Source organism: Danio aesculapii, chromosome 23, assembly GCF_903798145.1.
Source record: "Danio aesculapii chromosome 23, fDanAes4.1, whole genome shotgun sequence".
Classification (NCBI taxonomy): Eukaryota; Metazoa; Chordata; class Actinopteri; order Cypriniformes; family Danionidae; genus Danio; species Danio aesculapii.
The window spans coordinates 34,658,762-34,676,968 of record NC_079457.1 but is presented as its reverse complement, the minus strand read 5'-3'; the positions used below and the strand labels follow the sequence as shown (position 1 = coordinate 34,676,968).

The 18,207-nt window shown below is 36.4% G+C and overlaps 1 protein-coding gene across 1 annotated transcript in view; it reads left to right on the top strand.

Moving 5' to 3' along the window:
* Nucleotides 1–1,097, top strand: part of phlda3 (pleckstrin homology-like domain, family A, member 3) — a 2,919-nt gene extending 1,822 nt beyond the window's left edge. The window contains exon 2 of the mRNA XM_056449855.1: nt 299–1,097. The gene's annotated coding sequence lies outside the window, so the exon portion shown is untranslated. The remainder of the gene's footprint in view (nt 1–298) is intronic.
* Nucleotides 1,098–18,207: the final 17,110 nt, after the last annotated feature.

Below are 18,207 nucleotides of genomic sequence, written 5' to 3'. Positions count from 1 at the left end.
AGAAGAAAGAAACTAATACAGAACACAGTTACATTATAAAGCACTATAAACATTAAACATTTAACAGTTTCAGAAACAAACCATGCAAATATATCATCCTGTCGGATCATCATTATATGATTCCATTAGGCTCCTTTATAATAGTTTTCTTTTTTTTTTTTTTAAGTTTTGTATACATTTTGAATAAAAGGCTCAAGTCTGCTGAAAAGTGATGTTACTGGATTCATCTGTAATTCTTTCCACATATCTTAAATCATTAAACAGCACACTAATGCAGCATGACTGTTGTATCCCCCAGATTTTTCAGCCCAGACGCCCGACTGGATCTAAAATACAAAGACTGTGGATGACAAATTGAAGGCCCAAAGTTGAGGAAACCTTTAAAACTCATATATTATTTTTTTGTGCTTCCACTATTTTTCAAAGTGACACCTTTGGCGCACACAGACATGGTGGATGGATTTGTTGGTGTTATGCCACAGATATTTTTCATACAAAGTGGAGTTTTTCATGCATTTTTATTGCACACGTCAAAACAGAAAGGATTACTCTTCTCCATAACTCAATTGTGATTTCACTCCTCACTGTTCCAGAGTGGATTTTGTCTTTGAATTTATACTTTTAAGGCATGTTTATCTCATGCAAAATGGAGGACTCACACACAGTATTATAAGTGAAAGCATGATGCTGCTTTAGGGGACATTAAGTTTAAATGAAGTATGACTCACAGCTGCACTGTTTAACATTTCATAAGTGTTTGAACACAGAATCTGGATTCATTCACTTGTAAAGCTTTTTAAGCCACACAGACAGAAGACCAAACCAGACTGCTGTTGCCTGGAATGTATCTCCACAGGATGGAAAACTTGATGGATGTGTTTTTATTTTGTTTTCCATTCAGCAAGGCTGTTATTCCTACCATTTTTCTAACCAGAGTGGTTGCTATAGAGTAAAAAGAATAATAATAATAATAATAATGATGGTCTGTGTGATGGTTAGAAAAGATTATACAGCAAATGCATTTGGATTGTGCACTCATTATGTCATTATATTGTCCAAATAAAAAAGAACAATTTTGTGGCTTTGTATGAAATGTACAGCAAGTGTGATTTTCTCTTAATTAGTTTGTCAAGGCCTAAGGCAACAGTGGGATGTTTAATGCTAATTAGCAGCAGTGTTGTAGTTGAGTTTGCAGCTCTCAGCCTTAAGTGTTGGAGCGGCACATGCCCGGACAATGGCCTCACTGACTAATAATGTCCCGCCTTGCCTGCTTTCCCCTGTCAGATTCACTGTGAGGCCCTCAAAGTTGTCAAACAGGGCTTTTTCGTCGTGATGAACATGCTTTACTATTGTGTATAGTAATCTCTGGAAGAGAAGTGTGTTGTCCTCCTGCGTTACCGAAATGAGGTGTGAAGGGAAGTGTAGTATTAATCTGAAACATGCCACAACTGGTTTGTTATCAAAGCATAATAAATGCATAAATTCAAGGACAGATTGTGAAAGAGCTGTTCAGGCCACTAGGCTACATTTACACCACGGACATATGTGACTCAGATCAGTTGTCATGAAAGTGTGAACAGCACAAACACATGGAATCTGATGTTTTTAATCCCGATTTGTGCCACTTTTATATGTGGCATTAAATGCAGTAGTGGAAAGAGTACTGACAATCATACTCAAGAGAAATCAATATTACTAACAGTGGAGATAAGTATCTTTATTGAACATTACTCAAGGTATGAGTAAAATGTAGCCATTCTAAAAATGCTCAAGAGCGGTGAGTGTTATGCGTTGAAGATTATTCCAGGTAAGACTTTATTTTGATGATCCATTTGAGTATTAGTAGACTGTCTGCTTAACCCTTAAAGACCTAGACTTATTTTGTGGGCACCTGATGGGCATATATTATAATTAAAAAAAAAAAGCTGTTTATTTTAGCAGTCAGCCTCATATATTATTTGTCATATATCATTTTAAACAGGAGAACCTGAAGCTTCAATCTGTATTGTTTAAAATTCCAATCTAAAATATTTTTTGGTCTAAAAACATATGAACAGACAGACAATTTTCCAGAATTTTAAGAAAAACAATTTTAAAAAAGTGGCATTTTCTAGTTATTGTAAACAAAACCTCATGAAGTTTTTTTTTTTAGAAATAAATGCTATGATGTTTTACACTTTCAAAATAAATTTTGGCTACATCCAACAATCCCTGAGCAGATTAAAGCATATTATTTTAATGTTGTTCTAAGCGGTTTTCAGTGAAAAACTGGCACATTCTATTTACTAACAATGTAGATGCCCAAGATGCTTGCATTTTTAATTTTCCCTAACTTATTTTAGCAGTCAGCATCAGGTGTCATATATCATTTTAAACAGGAGAAGCTAAAGTTTCAACCTTTATCCTCAAAATTTGTACATTTTTATGACAAAAAAAATATTAATTTTACAGAATTTTAAGAAAAACTACTAAAAAATGTAACATTTTCCACAGCTAACACAAACAAAATCTCTTGAAAATTGCTTTTCTGTTTCTTTAGAAAGTTATGCTAGGATGTTTTTTTTACATCCAACAAGCATTTTGTCTACATCCAACACTCCCTAATCAAGTTATAGCAATTTATTTCAATGTTATTCTAAGGCGTTTTTCAGTGGGAAAAACTAGTGCATTTTATTTACTGACAATGTAGATGCCCAAAAGTTCTGGGAATGAACTAAACAAAGATTGTTACAAAACACTGAAGGAAGTTTTTTCCAAATAATAGATTTTCAGTTACCATAAACAACATCTTCGACAATGAACAAATACATAATAATTAAATAATAAAAATAAGAAATAATGCTTCAAAGTCCAAATGAACAAGGTGCAAACCCTCAGTAAAAACATCAGTTGATATGCTCCTTTAACAGACATTACTGACTTTAAGAAACTTTGCAAGTACATGTCAACTTACACTATCCCCAACCCCAACCTAACAGTCTACTTATAATCTAATGGGAATTAGATGGCATGCAGATACAATGTAACCTAAATTCAACGGACCATCAAAATAAAGTGTGACCTTATTTCACCCTGTAGACCATTTTGAGGGATGTAAACAAAAACAATGGCCCAACGTATTTCCTGTTCTACATTTTAAATTAGCCTCCTAGAATCCAAAAAGAGCCACATACTGATAAATAATGTTATGATAGCTGGTTTAACATTAAGTTATGATTGAATTGCCTCCTTACAGTTAAGAAATATTTTGATAGCAAGCAGGACATGTTCATGGGTCAGTGACATGACCACATTGAAATGGTCTACAGTGGAATAGTGACATTTTCTTTTCGGGGTGTTTATAAGTGTAAATTAGCCATTCATGTACTACATTAAAATGTGAAATTAATTTAATGAGAAAACCTATTCAATTAATATATGCACCGATTATATGCCGAAGGAAAAGCATATAGGTGCGTTTACTTGCTAAATGAAATTTGTGTAACCTAATGCTGAGTTCAGACTGCATGATTTTCAAAGTAGTCATGTCACAGATGTTTTCACACTGCATGACTATCTGGGGTAGCGTGTTTACACTGAAAGATGGATCAGAGACAGAGGGTTTAACACTGCTTGACTTTACAACAGGAAGAATTGCTGTCAACTTTGTCCAGGTCTGCAAACTACGTCTCACAACTAAACACATGCAAGAAATGATATGGAAACAATGCAAGGACACATAGTACATATTTTAAGATTACCTACATAATGAGAAGAAACCTTTAGTGGGGTAAAAAAAAATTATTTGTTTTGCTTTTGAAGGGAATTAGCAATTTCTCCTCAACTTTTTTCTTTTTTGACCTGGTTGGGGTATTGCTCAGATGACACGTCAAACATATACGGGTTCTCCTGCCAAATTTCGACTAGTTTTTCCTCAATTTCTTGTGTCCAACTAAACTAAAAATGAGTGCTTTTAACTTCTCCCGTAACCTCCCGCTGGCCTGCAGTGACCCATAGTGGATGCTGCTCTCTCATTGGCTGTAGGTAATCGGTGACGTTATTTTCAATCAGAACACATTTCACACCGCATGATTTGAATCGCTGACAGCTCCAGATATTTAGCATGCCAAATATCTCACGGGCCTCAGTGACTCATCTGCAATTCTCTCAGATGGCATCTTTGATTGTTCATACTGTGTGATTGTTACTCATGTGAACGAGCATAGATTTGTTTGTGAAGTCAGGCATTTGTCTGCGATTTCTCAAAACCTGACAGCAAGTCAAAATCTGGGCTAAAATCATGCTAACTGAACTCAGCATAAGGGGCAATAATAAAGATGTGTCATTATGGTTACACTCAGGTTATGGATTTTGAACCATGACTAAAAAGCTACGAGTGTGCTGCAGGTGGCGTGCAAACCAAACTTGGGCAGCACTGATAAAATACTGTACATGCAATTTGTGCATGCATTTAAAAACGTAACATTCTGTAGTAGGGGTGTAATGTTACATGTATTCGTCCTGAATTGTAATGTTATGAGGGTCACGGATCAGTTCAAAGACTCCCACGACAAATACAGTCAGTCCAGATGTGCAGTTACTGGAGTTAGACAGAAAAGACTGCGTTTTTGCATCTGAAAACACAAGATGCAGCCTTCAGTAGTGGTTCTATCATGTTGCCATTGTCTTGCCAATTTGTTACTGTAAACAAGCTCACATCCAAGTTTTTCTCATTGGTCCACTGCTCTGGAACTGACACTATGAGAATGAGCGTTGCTATAGATGAACGTTGAAATTTCTTTTATCTTCAAACAAAATCTAATAAAAAACATGGTTTTACAAAAGAGACAAGTGTATAACGGTCACACACATCTGTCAATATATCTGTCAAATATAATATTCTGCCTCATCTTGTGCACACATAACATTGAACAGTTGTTGTCCGCTGCACCTGCTGTTATAGGTGGACTCAGTGCTAGAAATTTGATAACCAGAGATTTCAGTTTTGAAGCTTACTGAATCTTAAATTCAGTACACAATTATTGTTTTTCTGTTGTTTTAGGAGAGGGCTGAGCTCAATCTTTAAAGGTTTAACACACCATTCTTAGTTAAAAAGTTTTATTTTTCGTTATTTTGCTTATTTTGTACTTTTGCATTACAAGAAGCTCCTTAGTTCTGTAGCTGATTGTGACAAAACACTTCTGCCTATTCAAAATAAAGTACTGGAGACTAATAGTTAATATTCCTGTTGTACCATACCCATATAGACCCCGAAACCAAGGCGAAACGTGACCTCAGTGTATCGTTAAATACGTAGTGGAATTAGGAATTGTTTAAGGGCATTTGCTGATTTCAGTAATCATACAATAGGCATCCATCTTCTCATCATGCAATCTAAACAGTTTCTCAGTGGTTGTGTGTAAATATTTAGCATCTTCTTGGAAACTAAATGCTTTAACATGTTTGTTACATTTATTAAGCATCTGTCTTTGAGGTCAATCTGTCTGATGTGAGTTTTCAATGCTCAATTTGATTGAATGAGAAACACAGGACTGATTATTCTATTTAGCCAATCACTGCAGTCATGACAACAACAACAACAAAAACATAAAGTAGTGACTGCAGGTTGAAGAAAATAGCTGAGTAAAAGTACAGATACAGAACTAAAATGAAGGTCAAAGAAAAAAGTATTTGTAAATGTATTACTTTCCACTAATCCAATACTGATATTTTGAAATGTGACCCAAGTGACAACTGATAGCAGTGTGAGTGATAGCCAGTAACAGCACTCATACTGCCTCTTCATCCTTCACCCATTACCTTTGTGTATTACTCCGCCCACATACAGCGACAAGCAGAGGACACAGTTTAACAAATATTCCTACTGTTGGGCAGCATAATGTACTTTTGAGGCTTTAAGACTTTTAGTTGAAAATGTAATTGATTAGACTGCAACTCTGCAGTTTATTTATAAATATTTAAAATATTTATAATTTCTGAGAGACAGTGCATCCCTTAGCTTGTCATACTGAGCAGACCAAAGACGGTCGATGTCACAAGATGTCGACAGGACCGCATGATAAGCTGTTAGAAGATTAAAACGACGTAATTTCTATCTACAGCTGATCAAATCATTATTAAACAGGTTAGTTATATTCTACGTAGATCTTTCTTTTGTATGTTGTAGTGCTCTATTTATACCATATAATTGTAGTGTATTGAGTGTGAGATGGGACTCGCATATCAGGAATGTGTGTTGTGTTGGCAGAAAGAAGGAAGAAATGCCCTCATGTGTTTAGCGTTTTTCCTTATCGCAAACACAACAGCAATCTGGTAGTGACTGTGCTGCTTTTTTCTGAGTTAATTATTGTGATATCCCGATTGCAACAGAGAAATATTGTAGACTGTAATATAGACTATAGACTGTAATACTGTAAGGAGACATCTCTGTAGACGGATGGCATTTCATGTCACGTTCAGCCTGGTAATCTTAAAATTTCAGCAAAATCACCTGTTTTGTCATCACTTTAGATAATACGCTAGAGAATCGTTCAAACACTAGCTCTAAAGTGACGTTGGTGAAGTAGTAACAGCTTCTGCTGTTCTAAGGTCAGCTGGAGATGTGAATGAATGGTGGAAGAAAGTAGTTCCTAATACAAAAGGGTTTTTAGACTCTGTGTTTGATTGTCATTTTTATATACACGATTGTACCGTCGAACTGTGCATAAATGCACCATCACACTCGTAGGAGTGCAATATAGCTGTATATCAGCACTGGTGGGACATTAAGGCACGCCTCCGACCAGTGTGTGTCATAAATATCACGTTGGATTAGTAGGCAGAGAGGAGGTGACCTTTTGTGGGTTTCTTAAACACATTTGATGACATAACTTCTATAACTTAGGGAGTTGGGGTACAACGAAGGTGAGGGTCCAAACGCAATTTATTAACTTTGAGTCAGGCTTGCAATGGTCAAACAGATACATGAGGGTAATCCAAAATCATCATTGTAGTCACAGGAGAAAGATCACCTACTGAGTTACCTACTGTGTGTGTAATCAGGGGTAATCCAGAACTGGTGTGTGTGTGCGAGCTGCCTGAAAGGAGTTGTAGTTCAAGTTTAAGCTTAGATCTGATCTTGACAAGAATAAATCATTAATATTTATATAATTAATATGTAAAATATAAAGACCTATTTAAATAATTAATATTTCCATTCAGCTAATTATTGATTGCATTGTTAAAAAATATTTTTATTTCTGATAATATATGACATTTCCTAAGAAGATAAAACATGTTCTTATGAGCTAGAGAGTCACTGATAGTTATTTTTTTATTAATTAAAGGTGCTCTATGTAAGTTTTGACTCTTCTAAAGCATAAAAATACCATAATATGTTTGCAGATATTTAAGAAACATGCCAAGTGAACATATTTGTTTATCTAAAAATCAATGCTGAAGTCAGATATTCTGCTTTGCAAATGTGTTTTCTGTGCCAGAACGTCTGTCTTTGTTTCGGTAATTTTAACCAGCCCAATGCCAGTTTAGCCAAATATATTTCAGCACTTCATGTTGCCTTGGTGGAAAACTGCATATTTCATTCATTCATTCAGAAACGCTCTGAAAGCATGCAACTGGGACCGAAATGCAACCTCCGTTGGACAGTAGCAGACTCCGAAATGAGACACAGATTCAGAGTTCCACATGAGGTCATTAATTAGCAAATTATATAAATATTACGAAAGAAAACATTAGGTGAGCAGGTTACATTGTAACCCTGTGTCCTAACAATACGCTTCGTGATGATACATGCATAAGCAATTTGACTGTTTGCACCAGACGAGACATGACAGAAGTGGACACAAACTCACATTGTTAGCATTTAACACTGAAAAGCACATGGTTTACCTGAGGTGATCATTGTCATAATTTTCTGTTGTTCACCTGTGAGAAATTTTTTGTGATATATCAATCTGAGGTGTTGATTAGGACAAAACCTTTAAATATGGAAAATATTCCTTCTATTGGGTGCTGTTGCTTCCAATTATAACACGGTTTAAATCGTGCACTCCTGTCCTCAATCTGACAACCTGTGCTTGCATTTGTTTTGATCCAGAAGAGCAATACAGACATCCCAACTTGGGAAAGTCATTTCCGGGAGGGACATAGATGGTTTGTGGGAGGTTGTGGGAGTTGGGGGGTGCGTGACGTATTTGAAGAGCTGGAGGGGGTGCACCTTTAAAATAGAAAACAGACCTTAATTTATCTAACAATATTTCCTTTTCTCTTCATTTCATTGTGTTTGTAATAATACACAAATGGCAATAACATGAATAAGCAAATGCTGAGCAAAAGAGACTTCTTACATAACAACTGAAAATAAAAAGGAATCTTACTGACCCTGAACTTTAGTGCATACAGTATCTAAATGTTGCCATTTATATCAATGAGTAAAATTGTCATTACATCTTTAACCCCAAATTACATGATTTTGTATTTCATGACACTGCACTTAGCTCCAAATCCACAAATGTTCTTAAGTTCTACTGGTGCTCCTCAGTGTGTATGGAGCACTGAACACTATATGGTCAGCACAGCCACAGCCATATTTGACTCTGTCCAGTAGTTGTGATCAAATCCCTGGGCTGCTTGGTGCCCTGGACTGAACCTGTGGTGTCGCAATAATAGGAAGATTGTGTGTGTGTGTGTGTGTATGTGTGTGGAAAACCCCAGAGCTGGAGCTACTGAAGCAGCTCTGTTAAATAAAGCCACAGTCTTGAGATGACTCAGCAGTCTGGCAGCAAAACCTTCACAACAGCTTCCTCACAGCCTCACCGCATGTGTGCAGTGTGTACAGCCCTTCCAGAATAAAGTCCTCTTTCAGTGTGTGTGTATAGTGTAGAACTGTAATTAGACCAAAATATAGACTACTAATTGTCCTGTGGAGGTCGCAAAGCTTTAATTTTCTCCATGGGAAGTCTTTTAGAAGCCCTAAGAGAGCGTCTGTAGTTATTTATTTACTCTTAACATATTACGTAACAATAGAGCTGACTGATTGTTTAAAGCAAACAGACATATTTAAAAATAATGATAATAATGATGAGGGCATCACGGTGGTGCAGTGGGTAGCACAATCGCCTCACAGCAAAAAGGTCGCTGGTTCGAGCTTCGGCTGGGTCAGTCATTTCTGTGTGGAGTTTGCATGATATCACCGTGTTTGTATGGGTTTCCTCCAGGTGGTCCAGTTTCCCCCACAGTTCAAAGACATATGGTATAGGTGAATTGACTAAGCTAAATTGGTTGTAGTGTATGTGTGTGAATGTAAGAGTGTATGGGAGTTTCCCAGTGATGGGTTGCGGCTGGAAGGACATCAGCTGTGTTAAACATATGCTGGATAAGTTGATGGTTCATTCCGATGTGGCAACCCCTGATTAATTAAGGGACTAAGCTGAAAAGAAAATTAATCAATAAATAATGATGATAAAAAAATACCATAAATTTTGAGAATTAAGGGGACAAACACTATGGAGGTCAAAATAATAAGCAAGTCAGCGAGCATCAGACCAACTGAAAAATGTTTCCAAATCATTTATAGTTGAAAATAAATTTATAACCTTCCTGTGTTTTTTTTAATTAATTATTATTTATTCAATTTAAAATTTCCCATGTGATGCTTAACAGAGCAAGGAAATATTCACAGTATTTCATATACTTTTGTTTAATGTGACATAATTGCTTTTTACTTCTTACCAGTAGGTGATGCTTGCTTAAACCAAACTAGTAAAGACTAATGAATGAACCTTAAATTAACTTCCATCACCCTGTTTTAAATGTTATAGTATCCATTTTAAGTATCATACTAACAAAACTAATCAAATCAAATAAAAAAAATTATTAACAGAAACACCAAAAAAAAAAAAAAAAAAAGATTAAAACAATAACGACACAAGCAATTAATAATCAGTGGGTTAACTGTCCGAGCAGTGCAGTACAGCTTGCAGTCACAAAGAAATTAGTAATAATAATAATAATAATAATAATGGTGACACGGTGGCTCAGTAGGTAGTGCTGTCGCCTCATAGCAAGTAGGTCTCTGGTTTGAGCCTCGGCTGGGTCAGTTGGCTTTTCTGTGTGGAGTTTGCATGTTCTCCCCACTTTTGCATGGGTTTCCTCTGGGTGCTCCGGGTTTCCCCTACAGTCCAAAGACATGTGGTACAGGAGAATTGGGTAAGCGAAATTGTCCATAGTGCATGTGTGTAAATGAGTGTGTATGGATGTTTCCCAGAGATCGGTTGCGGCTAGAAGGGCATCCACTGCGTAAAACATGTGCTGGATAAGTGGGCGGTTCATTCCGCTATATATATATATATATATATATATATATATATATATATATATATATATATATATATATATATATATATAAATAAATATGAGCAATATCACACTCGTAGCAGCTAGAAATGGCTGTACATCAGCACTGGCGGCAGGCGTTAGCGTCCCACCAGTGCTGATATACAGCCATATCTCACTGCTATGAGTGTGATATTGTGTTTATACAACAGTTTGACAGTACAATCAGGCATATAAATAAGAAAATCAAAGACAGACTAAAAAACCCTTTTTATAAGGAACTACTTTCACATTCCTGACATGAGAGCAAATCATTGTTAATACAGCACTACAACATGCAAAATGGAGAGAGATTATCTAACATGCCAACATGTCTCTGAAAATCAGAGATACCGGGAGGAGGAGGTGTTTGGGGGGTGAATAACAATGTTGAAAACCGGGATAGGATGCAGCGGATTTTGGCCGGCCGCTGCGATCGGGTACTGTACCAAAGTTGGCAACCCGAGGGTGTTTGCAGACTGTACCAGAGAGGGGGGTGGGTGAAATTATGGAAGAAATAAAAAACAGGATGAGGGAGATTGGTTTGAAATACGGGATACTCCCTGGAAAACCAGGAATGTTGGCAGGCATGCTTACCAGTTTATTAATGATTTGATCTGCTATAGTTAGAAATCAGACTGTTATAAGCTTGTAAGCGTTTGGGCTTATTATGCGGTTCTGTCGCCATCTTGTGGATAGAAAACGTCAACCGTCTTTGGTCTACTACACTATAGACTGATTTCACGCGACCGCCATTTTTAAAAGCGAAATCGAGGCTGCGGTGGGAAGAAACCCGGAAGTATCATTGGAAGTTACATTGGAACGTTGTGTACTTGGCTGTATATCTTATCAGCGAAGAGACAGTGACACAAATTTATCATTTCACCACCTTCCGAGTGACCCGAAGGTCCGTTCTGTATAAATGGTGAAAATAAAAAGGCATATCAGAGCTCATTTTCAGCTAAGTTAAGTGAAATGGCACTAGTTAGCTAACATTTTCTTTCCCAAACACACATTTTAGACACCTTTTATCAAACTCGAGTTAATATACTGATTCTTTCACTATATTAGACTTGTCACGATACTGAATTAAAACAAAAACTGTCAATTTCCCGGTAACATTTAAGCCACTGTTGATGGCTTTCTTAAAACAGCGCTGATTTGCCATTGTATTCACGTGCTCAACAGAAATGCTTGAGATTGGCAGAGAAGGTCATCAGTTCACCCTCCGCTGTTTACCGAGCACAAACACAGACGAGTGATCTGCTTGATGACTCGACTGGTTTTCATGGCTACTTCGCGCCCCTGTCTCCGTGTATCTGTGTTTGCACTGGGTGAAGAGCGGTAAACTGAGTGCAAACACAGATACACGGAGACTGGAGCGCGAAGCAGCCGTAAAGACCAGTCAAGTCATCCGCGCTCAGCGGCGTTTCAATGCTAGCGGGAAATAGATGGTTTTAAAACTTCAGTACCGCGATAACACTATTACAGACAACACGAGGGTGTGCTACAGAGGACTGCAGTGTTTTATCACTCACCGGGTTACATAGGCTGAAGTAGGAAAGCGTCCCCACGGTGTTTACTTGTTGCCATGAACTGAAGCCTATAGGAGGACACTTGAGCATATTACTCTTACAGAGATTGTGATGTTGTTTGATGCTAAATTGCTTTTTAATTGCTTAAATTAAACTTACTGAATGATATTAAAGTGATGTTTACACCATTTCTGCATTTTGAAATCTCGGTAACAGCTGGAGGTTTGCAGTCCACAGCATGTTACTGCAATGTTTACAGTGCTGGCCCTATACTTCCGGGTGTCTTCCCACCGCAGCCTCGCTTTAGATCTTTAAAATGGCGGCCGCGTGAAATAAGCGTATGGCAGGTTAATGGCTGCCGACGAGCTCTCTCAGAAATTGTAAATATTTTAAAATAGGCACTATTCTTACAAATAAACAATCTCAACTAAAAAGCCTCAAAAGTACATTTTGTTGTCTAACAACAGTAATATTTGTCAAACTGTAGTGTCTCTGCATGTTGCTGGCTGTATGTAGGCGGAGTAATACACAAAGGGTAAAGAGGCTGTACCGTGATACAGTGCTGTGATATTACATAAATAGCTCACGGCTATCAGCCAATCAGATTTGAGAACCAGACAGAAATGTTGTATGTATATATATATATATATATATATATATATATATATATATATATATATATATATATATATATATATATATATATATATATATATAAATAGATAGATATTTCCCAGATGATGTTTAGCAAATAATTTTTCATAGTATTTTCGATAATATGCTTTTCATAGTTTAAATTTTTAGCCCCTTGAAGCAATTTTTTTTCGACTGTCTACAGAACAAACCATCATTATACAATAACTTGCCTAATTACCCTGACCTGCCTAATTAACCTAGTTAAGCCTTTAAATGTCACTTTAAGCTGTATAGAAGTGTCTTGAATATATACAGCAAAATATTATTTACTGTCATCATGGCAAAGATAAAACAAATCAGTTAAAAGAAATGATTTATTAAAACCTTTATGTTGAGAAATGTGTTGGAAAAAATCTCTCCGTTAAAGAGAATTTGGGGAAAAAATAAGCAGAGCGGCTAAAATTCAGGGGGGCTGATAATTCTGACTTCAACTGTATATATATGGCTTTTGACACATTATTTAAAATATAAGTAATGGCTATTAACTTTTTTTTTGGTGGGGCAGTGAAAGTTTTGGCAGGGTAAGTAAAAAAAAAAAAAAAAAAAAAAAATAAATATATATATATATATATATATATATATATATATATATATATATATATATATATATATATATATATATATATATATATATATATATATATATATATTTTTTTTTTTTTTTTTTTTTTTTTTTTAATTATTATTATTTTTTTTATTTTAATTGTCTACAGACCAAACCATCATTATACAATGATTTGCCTAATTACCTTTACCCTTTAAATTGTACTTTAAGCTGAATACTTGTGTCTTGAAAAAATATCTAGTAAAATATTATTTACTGTCATCATGGAAAATATAAAATAAATCAATTATTAGAAATGAGTTATTAAACTATTATGTTTAGAAATGTGTTGAAAAAAATTATTTCCGTTAAACATAATATATATATATATATATATATATATACAGGGGAAAAATATACAGGGGGGCTATTCATTCAGGAGGGGTAATAATTCTGATTTCAGCTGTATATGAAAAAAATAATATTCAATCCTATGAGCAGATATTGTCTCCGTGACGACCAACCAGTCAGAATTTATTCAGAAAATACATTTCCTTCTTTCATTATTGACATTATCTTTCACAAATGTCAATAACCTCCTAAAACAAGCATCTTTAAAGGGCACCTATGGTGAAAAAACTACTTTTAAAGCTGTTTGGACAGACATGTGTGTAGATGTAGTGTATAGACCATCATATTAGGGTGATATAAACACACCCAGTCCTTTTTTTTCAAATTTAACAATATAAAAACGGTGGACCAGCTGGAGCGGTTTTTTAGATCGACGGCAACTTTACGTAGGAGTGCTGTCCCCCCGCCCACCGAATTGATTGACAGCTGTGTGTATTAACATGTCCCGGTAGTCACGTGTATAATCATATCAACAAGACCAGACGTGCGCAAAGCAACCGGGAATAAAAGGTCTGTTCAATTCGCTAGGATCATCAATCATCATCAAATGTGATCAAGAGTGAGTTTCACAAGTTTAAAATGTTTTTAAAACAGTGCATGTGTGTAATGAATTACAGTGATTCACTTCTGCTTTACTTCATCAGCAGAGCCGCGTGTCAGAACAATTATAAAGGAAGACGCTTCAATCCCGGTTTGTGGACGTTAAATCAGGTTTATATTGTACATTAACATAACAGATATTAATACAGCAGTGGAGATTAACATGTATCCTGTCACATATGCATGCAAACAGCAAAGCTAAACGCTCTCTCTCTCTCTCTCTCTCTCTCTCTCTCTCTCTCTCTCTCTCTCTCTCTCTCTCTCTCTCTCTGTGTCTGTGTGTGTGTGTGTGGGTGTTTGTGCTATTGGTGTGTGTCTGCGCTATGTGTGTATGTGCGTGTCCTCGCTGTGTGTGTGCGTGAACTTTGTAACGCCATTGTGTGTCACTCATGGTTGCAACTCACAAAAACTGCATCGAATACTGATTGGTAAAGTTCTTACTGTAGTATTTCTCACAAACGCAACGTGAGATCTGCTTCCTGAGGCAGCCGAGGGCTGCGACCGAGGCATGTTGCTGACAAGCATGTTGGAACGGTGGGCGGGGAGTACTAGCCTTAAAGGCCCCGTACAAAAAAACAGCAACCAAGTTTTACTGGCTATAATACAGACACTTCAACAGCTATAACAAATGCTCTGATGGGTGTTTTGAGCTGAAACTTTACAGACACATTCTGGGGACACAAAAGACTTATCTTAAATCTGGAAAAAAGTTAAATTAAAATGATTATATTTATTATTATTAGTAGTAGTACATACAAAGTTTGATACCAGCACTCAGCACAGCAAGAAGTTTCCTGGTAAGAGTTCTAGATGGGCCAGAATGCCACTGTGTTGAGTTTATACATGTCCTCCATGTGTTTGTGTGGGTTTCCCCAATATTCCAAAGAGATGCGATACAAGTGAATTGCATAGTTTGTGTATGTGTGTGTGTGAGATGGGGAAAGTGTCTGGATGTTTCCCAGCACTGGGTCAGGAAGGGCATCTGCATGGCTGTTCATTCTGCTGTGGTGCCCTTGATAGAACAGGAAACAAGCTGAAACAATTAAAGAAGTTAAGAGAGTGAGGCAGAAAAGATGTGCAGAGATTTTTTTTGTACAAATTGTACCAGCTTCTTATTATGCTGGAAATCCCCCACACCCCTGTCTACGTGACAGCCTGGTTTGAAGATGTGATGTCTTTTCTAAAATTAGAAAAGATCAAATACACACTAAGGGGTTTGGTGGACAGGATTTGTATACTCATTAGAAACCTATTTCATCATGTTTGAAAAATCTGAAAGAATTACTCAGCTGTTAAATAATCTCTATATCTCATTGTATGCCCTCCATGATGTTTAATTTGCTGCTTTATCTTTAATGTAATTTGTCCTGCAAAATTTTTTTCTTCCCTTTTTATTTGTAATTTTTATTTATTTATTTTTTTAATTACCATCACAGATATGTTAAAATATGCATGACTCCAGACTATGTAATTATTGTATTTGACCTTGTTTATTTTGTTAAGCTGCCTTGGGATGTTCAGGTGTTCCTTCAAAAAAAAATGTACTGCTTGTTTGAACAGCTTATTTAAAATGAGCTGAATCAACAGAATTATTGAGTTGTTTTTGAACAACTTAATTGTTCAACCCAGGCTCATTCTGAAAATCTACCATTATATATACATCAAATACGTCCCAGGGGTGAATTTTTTTTGCAGTTTTTGTTTTCGCGAATATACCAGAGGCTATTGTGTATGCTTTTTGAGATCTCAAATTTCTTTGCCAGTGCAATTTGTTCCTGCTGTTCTTGTGTAAATCCACCAGAGACTGCTGTCAACTGACTGACTGACCGCTCGACTGACCCACACTCCTCCTTCCCTAAACCCAACCAATAGTGTTTCAATAGTGTTTTCAAAAAAATGACTGACCCAATCATCCACTTCCCTAAACCCAACCAACAGTTTTAAAAAGCAATCCAGAAAAAGAAAAGCCCTCACCTGATTTTGACCACATTTTTTAGATTTTACCACATTCTCACCCTGTCATTTACTTGATTAATTTATTTTTTGGCTTCTGGTTTTGTCTTACCTGCTTTCTTTTCTTTATATGTTCTTGAACCCCGTCGTCGTGGTCAGCTCCTCTCTGCATCTCAAATCTTCTAACGTACATGGTGAGCTACTGGACAAACTGGTAACAGCAGTAAAGCTGTCCATACAGAGGTAAGAAGTTCACTGGTAAGTGCGATAAGGAACAGCGTCATACTGTCTCGTATCGTTCGTTTTAAAGACTAAATGCAGCCATACGTATGTCTGGCTACATAATTCGCTATCTCCAGAAATATATATAGAGCTATGTTTACAGAACTAGCCTATGTTGTAATTGTTTTATGTTCAATCCACTTATTTGTAAAAACAATGAGTTAACTTATTTGATTTGTATTGGAACAACAAGAAGGAATTGTGCGGAACCCATTTTTTTTTTAACAGGGGGTGGGGTTTGAGTTGTTAAAACAAAAATAGAAGAATGAAACTAATGTTTAGTGTTTTATTTTATGTAAATTTTCTTTTCCTTCAATTAACTCTCTACTGCATGGTGTCACCATAAGGCAACATGATACTTATGTTAATTTCCCTGCCACTGTTTCTTTAAGATTAACATAATTTTTTTGGGTTGAAAAGAGAAGACCTCAGTTTAGCCAATAATGTGCTTTGGTTAAGTCACATGACATGCAGTGTTTTTCTGTAGCGCAATTTCTGACAGACTGACGTTTATTGAACATGCAATATTGCAATGGGTTAGCTAGTTAGTGTAGCCAGTAGGGAAATGTTAAATTTAATTAATATTCTTTGATGAACTTCCCAAAACTGAAAAAAATATATATATATATTTATGTATTATATACCTACCTGGTTTAATGGGCATAGGAACTTTAATTTAGCCATTTTGTTCAAGTAGGACTGTGTAGCAAAGTTCGTTATTGAGGGAAGAAGAAGACAGGGTCGGCGATTCAGGTAAACAGTAAAGTTTTATTTTTTTAGCTGAGTGCACAACACTCGTAGTATGTGTGTGTGTGCTCTCTCCCTCTTCTCCCGGCTGCTCCTTCTGTTCTCCTTAAGAAGGTTGTCTCTCCGGCCCAATCACTAGAATAAACAGGTGTTATTTATTATTTCTGATTGGCCTGCTGATTAGCCGCCGGGCTCCAAGCCTGCTCTCCCCCCTCATTGGGTGTTCGATCATGCTTGCCTCTCCACAGACTGTAATCAGTGTAGCACGCTTTGTTCACGGAGAGTGCGGGAGAGTTGCGTCAGCCTCAGTCCAAGTTCGGACCCTGACAAGGCAAGACGTGTGAAAGTTTTAGTTGTTCTCAAAAATGTATAATTTACTATCTTCATCTGAATTGTGCTCTTATTTCATGTTCTATTGCATTGTGAATATGTCTGATAGTTTGAGAACGTTACATGCTGTTTTCTTGAGAATATAAATTTGATGTATCACTTGGAGTACACATGTAAAGAACAACACAACTAAATTTCACTTTATTTTTATTTTATTTAACAATACATGTATTTTTCACCATTGATGTAATACAATGTTGTACAGTTGTACCTCAGTCCAAGTTTGGATACTGACAAGGTAAGACGTGTGAAAGTTTTCTCCTCCACTCTTGATTAAATTGCATGTGTGAGACGAGAAGAAAGCAGGCAGATTGCTTTTTCCTGATTAAGTGTCCCATATATTTCAGGACAAATAAACAGTGATGATGTGAAGCTGTCCTTGCTGTCTCTTATTATGTGCAGATTGGGATCTGCTACACTAGCAAGGTCAGCTGTGAACTTTTAAGTTGTAACAATAACAACATGAAAGCTAGTAATATAATGTTGATTAGTTGTATGTTAATTGCAATTGCATTATGGATAAAATCTTTTAATGGCAATACTACTTTTGAATAGATATGAATAGCAAGAACAGTGTATTAGCAAGCGCCACCATGTTCTATGGTAAGTGAAAAAAGAAAAGAACTGAACCGGCTCTTTCGGCAGATGAAAGTGAGGATGAGATGGGATTTAGCGACC